The sequence below is a fragment of the Dioscorea cayenensis genome, chromosome 17 (genome assembly GCF_009730915.1).
Source record: "Dioscorea cayenensis subsp. rotundata cultivar TDr96_F1 chromosome 17, TDr96_F1_v2_PseudoChromosome.rev07_lg8_w22 25.fasta, whole genome shotgun sequence".
Classification (NCBI taxonomy): Eukaryota; Viridiplantae; Streptophyta; class Magnoliopsida; order Dioscoreales; family Dioscoreaceae; genus Dioscorea; species Dioscorea cayenensis.
This window is the reverse complement of record NC_052487.1, coordinates 18,012,763-18,020,587: the sequence shown is the minus strand read 5'-3', so window position 1 is coordinate 18,020,587 and position 7,825 is coordinate 18,012,763. Positions and strand designations below refer to the sequence as shown.

Here is a 7,825-nt window from a genome sequence, read left to right as displayed (position 1 = left end):
CTTGAAGTAAGGCTGCCACAAGGTCAACTGCAGGAAAATGCTGTTCACCGCCCAAGGACCATCAAACAGCAAATGATGCATAGCTTCCTGTGTTCCACAATGAATCAACTAGCCGTTTGGCAAGTCGGAGATCTGGAAGACGCCAAGCTCATTCCGCTTGAAACTTAGTATCTCCTTAACCTGCTCGAACGGTGGAGACTTCCCAAAGAATTTCCCGTATAACGACGTCTGGAAGCGTATCCTCGCCCTTGAAACAGTGTCACGGTCCAACCGGAGAAACTCTGATGTACTAGCTTTTAGCTTGTTTAACACGGGGCCATCAACTAGCGGAGACAAAAGGAGCTTTCGTTGTGCCTTAGCGGCCACATCCGCCTAGGTTTTGCTCATATTGGATGGGGGGAGGGGGTTGACCCCCACTTGCCATGCCACACGGGGCCATCAACTAGCGGAGACAAAAGGGGCTTTCGCTGTGCCGTAGCGGCCACATTCGCCTAGGTTTTGCTCATATTGGATGGAGGAGGGGGTTGACCCCCACTTGCCATGCCACATGATAGACATGAATCCATGTCGTGGCAAGGGTGTAATGTCCAAATTTGTATAGTTTAGGGGCTTTAATGTATATATATATATATAGGGGACAAGTCTCTCATCAGTCAAAGTGATATGTGTGGGTTTAATGACTCAAGCACCCCTTACCTTGGGTTATTGGGGTGTGCACGGAGAATCTAAACTTTTGCGGAGTTATCTTCTTTACTTGCAATTTGAACTCGTACCTCCTCTCTTCTTCTCTAAAGGTCCGGGTTAGTACCACTAATCACCTGAACCAGATGGCTTTGGCATATATATATATATGAATATGAGCAGTTACTTAAAAATGAGTCTTAATATTATCCATTAAATGTTTTTGCATTATTTACTCAATTAATAAATTTATTTAATATTTAAAAATAGAAATATTATTAGACATGTGAAATTATGATGAACATTATACTTCTAAAATAGATTTTATTAAGTATTATTTGTGCAAGGAAGATTTTTAAAGAAACTTCAACACATACGTATCATACATGGGTAAATTTTTCATGTAGTCACTATGTTATGGCTGATTTCCATTTTGGTCATTGTATTTCAATTTGTTTTTTCTTTTGGTCATTAGATATTAATTTGTTTTCATCAGTTAGTCACTTGGGATTTTCCAGCCAAATTTAGATGACGTGGTGGCCAGAAATGCCACATCACAAGGGGCTGACTGGGAAAGATAGTTGATGATGTGTTCTGCCACCTGGAGCTTGTGACGTGGCTGAATGAGGCTGACTCGGATTTTCTAGTCGCCACATCAGCATTAAGTCACCGGAATAGTGGGGGTGACTACCCGGTGAAAATATTTCAAAAATGGGTGACCATTTTGTTGCGTTTTTCAGTCGGGTGACCAATGTGAAAGTTGACCAAATTTCGGTGAGCACTCAAAAAAATTACCCTGTTTTTTGCCCAAAGATTCGGATTGGTGCTACTAATCATTTGAACAATGTGGTTTTGGCATGCTTTGGCATGCATATGTATATATATAATATTTTGAGATGGGGAAAGAACAGTTTCTTAACAAATGAGTTTTAGGATTATTCATTAGGGATGGGCATGGGGCGGCGCGGGGACAGAGAGTATCTCCCTACTCACTCTCCCATTTTGGGCGGGGATTCTCCGTCTTCGTCCCAGTTGGGAAATCGGGGAGGAGGAAGCCCCCACTCCCCATCCCACGGAGTGCCTTTGCGGTCAGGACATTTGAAGCCACAAGACTGAAAGAACTCAAGCACATACTCTCTAGGTCCTTGATAAACAATCTGACCTTCTGAGAGAAGTATAATGTCATCAAAAAGCTCAAATGTCTCCGGAGCAGGCTGCAGTAGGGACATAAGTATTGTAGCCTCTCCCAGATGAACAATTTGCTGTAAACACTTGACAATCTGAAAGGTGGTAGAACTGTCCAGTCCAGTTGATATCTCATCCACAAACAGTGTTTTTTGTTGGTCCTACAATCATCTCTCCTGCAATTCCCATTGCCATAAAATGCATTAAAAACAAAGTTCACTTGTTTAAGATGCAGGTAATTTGCAAACTAAATATGTTATTTAGGTCCCATTTAATAAAAAAAATTTAAGCTAATATGTTATGATGTGAGACTATTAGTTACCTTAATATGTACACTTTGATAAGCATTTGTTTTATTTTAATTAGTCACCTTGCAAGTGAACCAAATAAAATTAACAAATTAAATTTTAATGTTTTATAAGGTGTAAATTAAGTGTGTGTATATATATATATTATATTAGTTAGATATATTTATATGTTTAAATTTATATTTTTTAATTTTATGAATGTATAACTATTAGTTACTTTTAATTACATAATTATTATATATTTGTTTTTTTTTAATTTTATTGTTTAGATTAAATGAAGACTAGCTACCTGTAGTTACCCGTTTCTTCTGACCACCTGATATCCCTCTCCTCATCTTATCACCAACTATTGTGTCTGCACAAATATCCAACCCTAATATCTGCAAATATATATATAAACATAAATATAAATATGTATAATAATAAGAATAATTTGTTAATATTGAAAAACAAAACAATTACCTTCAGCGTGTAGTCCGTCTGCAAGTTACTCTTCAAACCTTCCATTGCAGTAGCCTAAAACATTTTTTAAATATTTATAAATAAATAAATAAAAATTATTAAAAGGAATATGGTTTTACTTTTACCTTCATGAAGAGATCCACGTCAGCATCCGGGTGAATTCCCATCTCCTTTTCCCTCCTCATTAACTCCATTAAAAGTTCTGATTTATTTATTCATTTATTTAAATAAATAAATAAATAAATAACTAAATAATAGAAAAAATAAAAATAAAATTTAAAATGTAAAGAAATTTTTATATACCATATCTAGGTCCCACCCCTTGACACCTGGCAGCAAAGTCAAGGGTTTCTCTCACGGTCAACTCCCCAATGTGCACATCACTTTGACTCACGTAAGCTGATGTCATCTGAGTCACCAACTCGTTCAACTCGTTATATGATTTCTCTCCACTTCTCTGGTGAAAACTACACTGAGTTAAGACCGAGTCAAATACAGTCACCTGAGATTGTGACCTACCTTTAAAGTGGGACCAACTTCCCAGCCAAAGCCAATAGCAGAGTTGTTTTCCCGGATGATGGTGGGCCCAGTAGCAACATCATCCTTGAGGGTTTTATGATGCTTAAACCGTCATCTAGGATCGTTAGTATTGTTCTCTTGCCGAGTCCTAAACCGAGTCGTCCTAACGTTAACTCAGTGATGTCCTGAACCATGTTGGCTAATGTGGGTAGGGCCCGCTTGCCGACGTGGCATTTTGCTTGTATGGTTAAGTGTTCAAAACTCACTTGCACCGTTGGTAGGGGTGTAAACGAGCCGAGCTGAGCTGAGCCGAGTATTAACATGCTCAAGCTTGGCTCGTAAGTAAAGCTCGAAGCTCGAAGCTCGGCTCGAGATCGTTCGAGCCTTAGTTTGCTTTGCTCAAGCTCGGCTTGTGTATTACTCGAGCTGCTCGAGCTCGGTTCGTGAAGCTCGACATCCTATTAGTTCTACTAGGCTCGAATCAAAGCTCGTAAATATAAGCTCGACTCAAGCTCGTTTAAGCTCATATATAAAATATATATAATGTACTTATATATAAAATTATGATATAAAAATTATAATATTATATATATATATATATATTTATTTATTTAATTTATATTGAAAGCTCGATTAGGCTCGCGAGCTTATCGAGTTGGGTATTTTGAGGCTCGAGCTCGACTCGTAAAACTATTCGAGTAGCTCGAGCTCGAGCTCGGCTCGCAGAATTTCGAATCGAATTCGAATATTATCCGAGCCGATCTCGAATAGCTCACGAGTAGCTCTGCTCGCTTACACCCCTAACCGTTGGTAGTTGAATCCCAACCCTGTTTCATTACACACACACAAAAAAATAAAATAAAATAAAATGTAAATTCATTTTTATTTTTAATATTTATATGTTCTTTTATTAAATAAACATTAATATTTTTTTTTCTTTTTACAAAAATGACAAGGGTCATGTTACAAAGAGTTGTCCAGAGAAATGCAAATGCTATCATGCGTCTGTCTGTCCACAATGTAAGTAATAATTAATTACACTAACTAATCAATGGTTGGTTAAAAATTTTCACAAACCAAAAACGAGAAGCCAAATAAATAAATAAATAAAATAAATAAACTTTTAATCCAAATTACTTGGTTTCTGTATATATTTTATAAAAAAAATTTTTTTTTAGACATTTGGAAAAAAATATTATTTAAAAAAAAAAAACTATCGATGCTGTCTCGAAGCTTCTGGAAGAAGCGTTGGTTATGACACCAAAATATAAGAGGGAGGTCATAGGTTCAAATCCCTCCCCCAAAAATACTATTTACCGTACTGTTCATCTGGAATTCTTATATTATTCTCATACTGTATATACACTGTACATTTGGGTTCAAGTACTGTTCAGTACTGTTTATATTCATATAAAAAGGGCGCTTGTCGTCTATCTCGTACCTTATCCCGCCGGCGCCAAAGACCCCATCACCGGCCTCTATGGTCTGCTTCAAGAACCCAGTCCTCAGCCTGTCGTACGTCGGAAGCTACTCCAGCGCCGCCCATCGTAGCGCCTCTTCATCGTCGTCTTCGTCGTACCTGGAGGACTCCAACCTCCAATTCCCTGAGAAAACATTCATGATCTCGCTTATGATCCTGTCGGAGTGCCGGTTCGCCAGCCGCCGGGAACCTCAAACTCCGGCGATAATTTAAAAAAAGAGGGTTCCTTTTATATATATATATATATATGTGTGTGTGTGTGAAGGATGGAGATCGGATTTTATAAATTTGAATTTATTAATTTTGATTTTTAATTATATGTTTATCATGTTTTATTATATAATTCAATGTTTCAAATTCAGAATTTAAGGAAAAATGGCAATTTAAGGAGGGAATATTTGAAACTAACTTTTTTTTTTAAAAAACTTTATTATTTTTTATTTTAATAAAAAAGTTATAATCTATTAATTTTAGATATTTTGTGTAAACTACGTTATACATTTATTAAAAACCTCTGTAATTTTTTTATTAAAATCAATTATATGTTCATTTGCTTACCCACACACACAGACATGTTATTAGAAAATAATTATTTATTAAAATTAATTATTTATAATCTAATATTTTACAATCTATATATATTGCCAAAATTAATCACAAATAATATCTAAAATGTTATGAATGAAAAGTAATCATCCTAAAAGATGATAAATAAAAACCTTTCTAAATACTTTCATATACATATTATTTTTATTTTTATAAGCGTTCAATTTATACAAATATTGTAATAAATATTATTTAAATGAGTCGTTTAGGAAATGATCCAACGAACTCTGTTTCATAATTGTTACGATGAAGCCGATGTGTGGCTCATCCTAAGTCGTTGGATCACTTCAATTAAATGGTTTCTAAAATAAAAGGCAATAATCTTTTAATGTAATTACCAACTTATCTTTATATTATATAATAAATAAATAACAAAATTTAACTCATGCTAAAATAAGCCATGTCTCGATTTTGTAGTAGTTACCACGGAACCGAGTTCATTGGATTATTTTCCTACTAATTAAATAGATAGGTGAAAATCAAGAGTTTTTATAATTTAGATAATTATTAAGTGATGAATTTAAACTAAACAATGTCATAGATTTCAAATTATAAACTTTGATCTGAGTACTTAGAATAATTATTAAGTTTTAAATTACTTGTTTTAAAAAAAATTAAGCTCTAAATTATCTTTAATAATAGACTTACATTAGTATAAAAATGAACATGAGATGAAATAATATATTTATATTTTGCATTTTTCTTACCGGAAAGAAATGAGCATAAATTTATGAAAGGAATTTATATATATATATATATATATATATATTCAGTAACTAAGCAAAGTAATTTAAATCTTAATATTTTTTCATAGGTATGAAAATAGTCACTTATGGAAGAGCGCACACTGCTGTGAACAGAAAACACAAAAAAATATGAAATTGAATTGATACATGTATAGCTTTTTAGCATTTTACTTTATTTTTGAACTATTACAAAGTTTAAAGAAAGTACTTTTTAAAGAATTAATTATATAGGTAAATTATTAGTAAATCTGAAATAATTTTTATTAAAAAATTTAAATGATTGATTTTAACCCTAGATTAATGTTTTAATATTTATTTTGGTTACCATCAATATCTCAAATTACATTTCAGTTAATTTTTATTATTTATCAATTATTTCTTCTATAATATTGGGATGTTCTGACTAATGTGAGATTGTTTTCAATATAACCTAAACAACTCATGAAATTGTATTGGTAGATGGAAAACTTTTTTTTTCATACTTTATTTTCTAATTATTAGGGAATTACAAAAAAAAATATATATTATGAGGGATTAATTATATCAATAAATTAAAGATAAAATTAAAGTGATTGTTAAGAAAAATATTAAAAAAACATTTTAACCATAAAAATTCTTAATTGGTTACCTCTAATATCTCAAATTATAATTGTAGTTAATTTTTATTATTTATCAATATCCTCTTCTTTAATGTTGTATGCTGAGACAAAAGGGTAATTGCTCAACAAAAATAGAATTTATGCTACCACCAAACTCGTCTTTCACATGGTTTGTGTGTTTTCTCTTTTTTTTTTTTCCCATGATAGAGAATGCATGAATGTTTAGATTCTCTTACCAAACCCAATTCTTAATTAAAACTTTAATTAGCACTTAATTAACTAGTGATTTTAAAATAGAATAATGCTTCTTTGAAAATCTCAATCACCTAATTTTAATTTTTATTTGTCATTTGTCACATTTCTCTTTTTTTTTTGAGTTAAATATGGATAAACCACAAATTTACACATTTCTTTTTTTATAAGTTTTAATCATTTTTAAACTTTCTAATTAAGTCAATTAAATTAGTCTGTGAGAATAATTTAGAGACGTGTTTCATATAATGTGAGATATTAAAAAGAGTTATGAGTTGTTTTTGTTTTAAGAAACATAAACTTTGAATGCATTGAATCACATGGATCGATCAAACTGTGTTACTAAGTTTATAGGAAAAATAATGCCTTCTTTTTATTGAAAATAAAATAATGCCTTCATAAACGGTATAAGAAGCTCAATTTAGACCAACCATATATATTATAGCTGTGCTTACATTTATTTTTCATATTTTTTTATATTTATGTCAGATAATTAAAGGTAGGAGCTGCTGTAATGTATCATGTCTGGTACAATGTCAAATTGAATTTACATGTAAAAAAGTTATTTATAAAATTTATTTATACTTGCCGGGTTTCCTCCAACTCTATCTTTGTGCCCATGCTATCATATCTAGTATTCAAAATTTGTTTCGATTTGGTACCGATCTCAAGTGCCTCTCAATTAAACAATGCTTTACCTTTAGGTATTGCTCTTCACAATGTTAGAATGGAGAATATCAACGTTGCCAGAATTTTCATCTACTCTCAACCTCTCATGAATATCTTAAATTATTGTTAATGTTTGGGCTGTGGTTTTTGCAAACTTCTGTGGTTAATCTCTGTTATTTACCGTCTGAAATTGGTAATCCTCGTTTTGATCTGATCCCTTGAAATTGGAACAAATAATAATATACTTCAGCCTGAAAGGGATTCAGCTCCCCGGGCCTATCTCTTTTTCACAAAGGCCTTGATCTTACCTGTTGGTTT

At 32.7% G+C, this 7,825-nt stretch overlaps 1 pseudogene; it reads right to left on the bottom strand.

The window, feature by feature from the left end:
- Window positions 1-108: 108 nt before the first annotated feature.
- On the bottom strand, window positions 109-3,478 carry LOC120281198 (annotated as a pseudogene).
- Window positions 3,479-7,825: the final 4,347 nt, after the last annotated feature.